At 51.3% G+C, this 6,000-nt stretch overlaps 1 protein-coding gene across 1 annotated transcript in view; it reads right to left on the minus strand.

Moving 5' to 3' along the window:
* The window catches only part of LOC134505512 (cytoplasmic phosphatidylinositol transfer protein 1-like), a 55,232-nt gene extending 49,517 nt beyond the window's left edge, over positions 1 to 5,715 (minus strand). The window contains exon 1 of the mRNA XM_063315251.1: positions 5,606 to 5,715. The gene's annotated coding sequence lies outside the window, so the exon portion shown is untranslated. The remainder of the gene's footprint in view (positions 1 to 5,605) is intronic.
* Between the last annotated feature and the right edge of the window lie 285 nt (positions 5,716 to 6,000).

Genomic DNA, 6,000 nt, shown 5'->3' on the forward strand with positions numbered 1-6,000 from the left:
TTCATGATTTACGCTGTTCACCATCTGGTCTAGTTCAACCTCTTCTCGGACATTCTTGTGTGAACCAACCTTCTAAAAGGGACCTGGTTGGCATAATGTACCAAATATTTAAGCATGTACCACGTTTGCAAATAAAAGCCACAAAGGAACACGTGCCTTCCTTTGAGCATTCATTTGGCAGAGTTTTCTGGGCCCAGAGAACATTTATTTATTTTTATTTATTTAAATTTAAATCACCGCCCATCTCCTCCAACAGGAGGTTGAAACGGAGTTATTATTTTCACACCATGTAGGAACCAGGTTTCCATTCAGCCTCTCAAGCTTCTTCCTAACCACCCTGTAAGGTAGGCCAGTTGCAAGAGGAAGACTTGCCCCAAATTATCCAGTGAGTTTTACTGCTGAGCTGCAAAACACGCTCCAAGCCTAACATTCTGTGCAGCAGATTGCAACAATCACATCATATTCCGCCAAACGTTACCTTCATTTAGAGCATTGTTTCTCAAACTTGGCAACTTTAAGGTGTATGGACGCCAACTCCCAGAATTCCTGGCTGGGGAATTCTGGGAGTTGAAGTCCACACACCTTAAAGTTGCCAAGTTTGAGAAACGCTGATAACTGAAAACTCTAATTGAGCAGTGCTTCGTGGAAAGATCACCCCGCAGAAGGAACACATGCCTCTGTTTTTTGATCTGCAGATCCCTCGTCTCCAGCAACAGATCTTCCAGATGGGATCAGCTGCATGCTTGTTTCACTGCCAGCTACAGCCCTTCTTTGAAAGGCCACTGCACGCATTTATGTAGTGTGTCAATAATACAGCCCAGCTCACTCTAGGGGCAAACAGGAGTTTTCCCACCCACTCCCTGTTTCAAGCACACAAACGCTAGCAAACCACGTGCAAATTCAGCCCAACCATTTATTTATAACACGGCTGCTAATCCACTGTCAATAGTGTTCCAGGGATAATAAGGCTATCCTTAACGTTTAACAGCTAGCTGCCAGAGTTGAAGCTACAGCAAAGAGGAATTTGGCTGAATGTCAGAGCTGAAAGAAGAGCCTGGAAAAACTTTCAGAGATCCAAAGCAGATAAACGGAATCACCACCAGCAAGATGCCACGCCAAGCAGGAACTCTGGAGAGCTTTAAAAAAAAGGGATGTCAACCTGCTTTATAAATCCAGCTAAAATGAAATGCGATTTGTTTGGGTTACCTCTAAGCATGGAGTGTGAACAACTAATTGCTTAACCATGTTAACTGAGTAAACCACAATTTTGTGTTCAGAGTTTGCAGGGAGAGGCAACCTGGAAATTATTACTTGCATTTGACATGGTGCATTGAAGCCACAGTAGGTGGAGCAAAGATGCAATGTGGGAAAGGTCCCATAAATCTTTCTCTGCACAGCCCCCCCCCCACCGTACACACATACAAACACACACAAGCAGCTTTTTTCACATCACACACACACGTTGAATTTCTTTCCCCTTTGTTTTAAAACTAAATGAAATCTCCTTTCAGGGCTTGCAATACTGCTTCTGGGCATTTCCCACCTCAGAATGGCAGAAACCAGAATTTGGCAGCCTTGGGAACTGTTAAAATCAGGTGCAAGAGCATATACATCCCTGTCCTGGCGCAGTTCAATGTGCAACCCCAATGATCGTTAAAACATCAAAGAAAGTAGCCAAGGATTACTCCAGAAGCAGCTATGGGTTATAACAGCTTGAACGAGCCTCTCCATACAGAAGCAGTGTCTCTTGAAGGGCAGCTACTGCTGAGCCACCGTTGCTGCTTTCTCTATTCCCTTGGAAGATAGCACAAAATTCCTGGAACGCCACACCCAAAAGTTAAATGTGGTTTTCTTTTGAAAAGTTATGTTAAAATAACACACAAGGGCTTGATTCAGACTGAAACCTTTCCATAGAGACAGGGAAGGTGGAAATGTCTTTTCTGTCACTTGAGTTGTAAAATGCTTTTGCTTACTCCCTCGGTAAATTTAGACCAGTGTTTTTCAAACTTGAAAACTGTAAGTAGTGTGGACTTCAACTCCCAGAATTCTCCAGCCAGCCATGCTGGCTCAGGAATTCTGGGAGTTGAAGTCCACACTTCTTAAAGTTGCCAAGTTTGAAAAACACTGGTTTAGATAGTCCAGGTGCCAAGGGGTTGGAAGGAGAATTCAGGGTGTACTGCTTTTTAACATGGAGGTTCCATAACCAACATAACCTGCTTTTTGCCACCAGCACCTTTCAGTCCTCTGCGATAGGTCAAGTTGTAAACTGAAACCATATTTCATAAGTGATACTACAGAAATAGAGCCATCTCAAAAATTGGTAGATCTTCATGGAGATGTAGAGGGCCCAGCTAAGTCAGCTAGCAGAAGATTTTCCACCCCGCACCCCGCCTGACAGCTTTGGAACATGAACAAAAGACTCTCTGCACACGCTCCAAAACAGCTCCTTTGGGCTGTTTTTTAAGCTACTCTGAACATGTGCCTAAAATTCAAAGATGCAGCGCTATAATTAGAAAAACAGTCAGATGGTTGTTTTTCTTGGTTCTTTAAGAAAGGGAAAAATGGAGAGGATGATACTTTCTGAAAAACATGATGGACAGCATTATCTTTTCAGCTTCTTGAATCTAGAAGGGTCCTTGAACAGGATGCAAGCAACAAATCTCTAGATGCTGCGGGGTCTATCCTTAGGCTGTGCAACCTTAACAGCTTATTCAGATAATGACATCTTCCATTTGTGACCCTCCTATGTTTTTCCACTGCCTGTTCAGGTCTGATTCCAGCCCATGAAGATCCATCAAAGAGGGGAAAACAACAGGTGCCAAGTAATTTCTGCACCAAAGCACCATATATATTCTCGAACCTGAAAATTTTCATGTTGGCTTCCAGTGGCAATTGAGTTATTCACTCTCCTGGGAGGAAAAAAAAAAGGGGGGGGGGGGTTCAAAGACACAGGGAGAGAGAGAGAAAGCTTCAGCTCAAGGCACCCGCAAGCATACCACCACCAAAGAGAGTTTGCACTGAGGCTGCATTGAATGCACATGGTTCTAAATCTGGCCTGTGCATCACACTAAGCTGTGGGTTGTTTAAGGAAGGGTTGTGGAATAGGCACAAGGGTTGTCCAGGGTTTACTAATGACAGTGGCTAGATTTGGACAAGAAGCTAAGCCAGCAACAGTCAGAGCCACAGACAACCAGCACAGGATTACCGCACAATCAGGATTCTCATAGGCAGCTTCCTTTCATTCTTCTTGATAAATGCCTGAAGGAAATTTTTATGTCTCCCTGGAGGCTAAACTTATGAGTTACCGGCTGTATTCGCACAACGCTGACCCATAGTTAACGGAACATGGTTTTCTCCATCGTTTCAATTCTCTGAGTTTGCACAACACAGGAGAGCTTTGTGCAATGCATGAGCATAACCCACAGACCCCAAAGTAACCCCAGGGCTGGCTTTGCAGAAGACAAGATTAATCTCAAAGAGCAAGATCAGCAGTGCTTGGGGGTGGGGTGGGGACCAGATCCATTCAACTTCCCCAGTGGTTTGCAAGGTCTAAAAGACAGTGGTTGGACCGAAAGCAGCTGGAGATGATGATATCAAGGCTGCAAAGAATCATTCCACCTCCCCTCCTCTGTTTCCCTGTCTCAAACCCACTCCCTCAGCAGTGATGCCCACAGAGGGGTCAGAAAAGTCAAGATGGCAGCCCCAAGCACACAACTATGCTTTCCTTCACAGAGGAATACAGCACAGGGCATTTCATGCGACCGCTTGCTCAGAAAATCTGGCTAACCATGCCACTGAGAAAGAATGGCACTCTGGGCGTGCTCAAAGGCACCACAACTTCCCATACCCCAAAGGGGAAAGCCTAACCCTTCAGCAGATTGCAAGGGTCAGCCCCATTGCAAATGATTTCAAACCCAGATCACTTTGGGATGCTGTGGAGTTGGGTTCCTGCCTCCAGAAGAGCTCTGATTTCTTAAACCCCAATAGCCCTTTCCCACAACATGCTAAAACCTCAGGGCGTAATGAAGTGCAACCGCTAAGAGCATCTTCCCCTGGACAGCTATGGTACTTCCATCAAAGGCAGGCAGAGTAGAATTGAACTGGGCCCCCAAACCAATTGATTCCATAGGTTAGCCCAGTGCTTCTCAACCTTGGCAGCCTGAAGATGTGTGGACCTCAACTCCCAGAATTCCCCAGCCAGCATTCTGGGAGTTGAGGTCCACACACCTTCAAGCTGCCAAGGTTGAGAAACACTGGGCTAACCTACCGTGGGCCTGTCTAGATAGATCGGAATACAATCCCCATAAATCGCAGCCATGCTGAGTGGGGACTGTAGGACCTGTAGCTCAAGGGGTCTGGAGCACCCCAAACCAGCTTCCTTGGAGGAGAAGTCCTACCTACCCAGTGGGTTGCATTTCCAACCAGGACTGGAAACTTGAAAGTAATTTGAAGGTGTGTGTGTGGCAAGAGTGCTTGGTGGCCCTAACCCACGAAGGAAAAAGAAGCTTCCAAATCTCCGGAAGACTCAAGACGAGAGTGTTTGTCCAGCATGTTCCTTGCACGTCGGAACAGGGGAGCTCTCGGGACACTCAGCCCAACACGCGTCGGCAGAGGTCTCGGGAGGCCTCCCCGGCCCGGCACTTACCTGGTAGGGAACAAAGGCTCCAGGTGGCAGCAACGGTCAGCCCGCCGCGGCGCGCAGTTTTGTGGCGGCCGGGGTGGGGAGAAGGGAGCCTGGCAGGGTGCAGCGAAGAACGCGGGCAGCGAAGAACCGGGCGCGCGCTCCGCTGCCACACCGGGGCGGCGTGGGGAGCGAGGAGGACAGCCAGAGAACCGCGGGCGGAGAGGCGCTTGCAGGGAGGAGCCGGGAGGAAGCGCGGGGGGGGGGGCAGCTTCTTCGCCTCCTCCTCCTCCCCCTCCCCGCCTCGTGGTTCGGTTTTCTTCCCGGGGCTCCCCCTCCGACCCCCTGCCCCTCCTTTCCTCGCAGCGCCTGTGCGCGTCCTCAAGGCTGAGCCCCGGGAAGGAAGCTCAAGTTTTCCCAAAGAACTGATTTCCTCGCCCCCCCCCATCCCAAACCTCCCCGATCCTGCTGACCTGTTCGATCCTTCCTGGGCGGCTAAGGAGCAATCGCGCCCATGACCCCCCCCCCCCCGCCTCATTCCCTTTCCGCTTCTTCTGGCAAGAAAGAGGGTGCATTATCACGACACGCGCAACGCGCCGGGCTCGGGACAGGCGTGGGCTGCGGTCGCCTCCCTAGTCGGGCGAACCTGAGCCGGGAGTTTCACAGGGCGCGGAAACTCCGCCAGCTCGGTTACTTGGACAAACCACAGTCAACCCCGGAGAAGCGAGTCGTGGGGATGCGGTGCGTCTCTTCCCGCGACTGTGCGGCAGATCCTTCCTTCCTCCCCCGCCCGCCCAAATCTTTGCCCCTTCGTTTAGGTGCCGCGGGAGTCCTGCTCGGTGCATGCCCCCTAGTTCGCTCCTGCCAGGCCGGGAGTGATGGGGAGTGTAGTCTAGCGCATCCGGAGGGCACCGGCTGGCCGCCTCCGCCTCCCTCCCGGATTTCCTCGGCATCACCGCTGCCCTCCTTCCCGGCTCTCCTCACCTTCGAGCCGGCTTCTCCAGGAGCCCCTCCGGCGGGCGGTCCCTTCGGCCACCGCCGCAGCCGCCGGGAAGCCGAGGCGAAGCTTTGCCGGGCGAGGCTGAAACCGCGGGGCCGTCCCCCCGCCCCACTCCGGCAGAGTCTGGCGGTGCCGGCGACCCCTAGGGGAGAAAATCCGTCGGCGCACCTCACTCGCCCGCCCCTTCCTGGAAGGGGTGGGCGCCTGGGAAGCGGGGAGATCCCCCGCTGTCCCCGGGAGGGGAGGAAATACGGCCCGGGTGCGGGGACCGGAGACAGCGCGGCCAAGCTGCTTCTGGGAGCTCGCTGAGTGCGCTGCCGACGGGCCTTGCCCTGCGCGAAGTTTGGCTCTAGCGCCGCTCTTCCCGCAGTCGGACCCG

Source organism: Candoia aspera, chromosome 14, assembly GCF_035149785.1.
Source record: "Candoia aspera isolate rCanAsp1 chromosome 14, rCanAsp1.hap2, whole genome shotgun sequence".
NCBI classification, from domain to species: Eukaryota; Metazoa; Chordata; class Lepidosauria; order Squamata; family Boidae; genus Candoia; species Candoia aspera.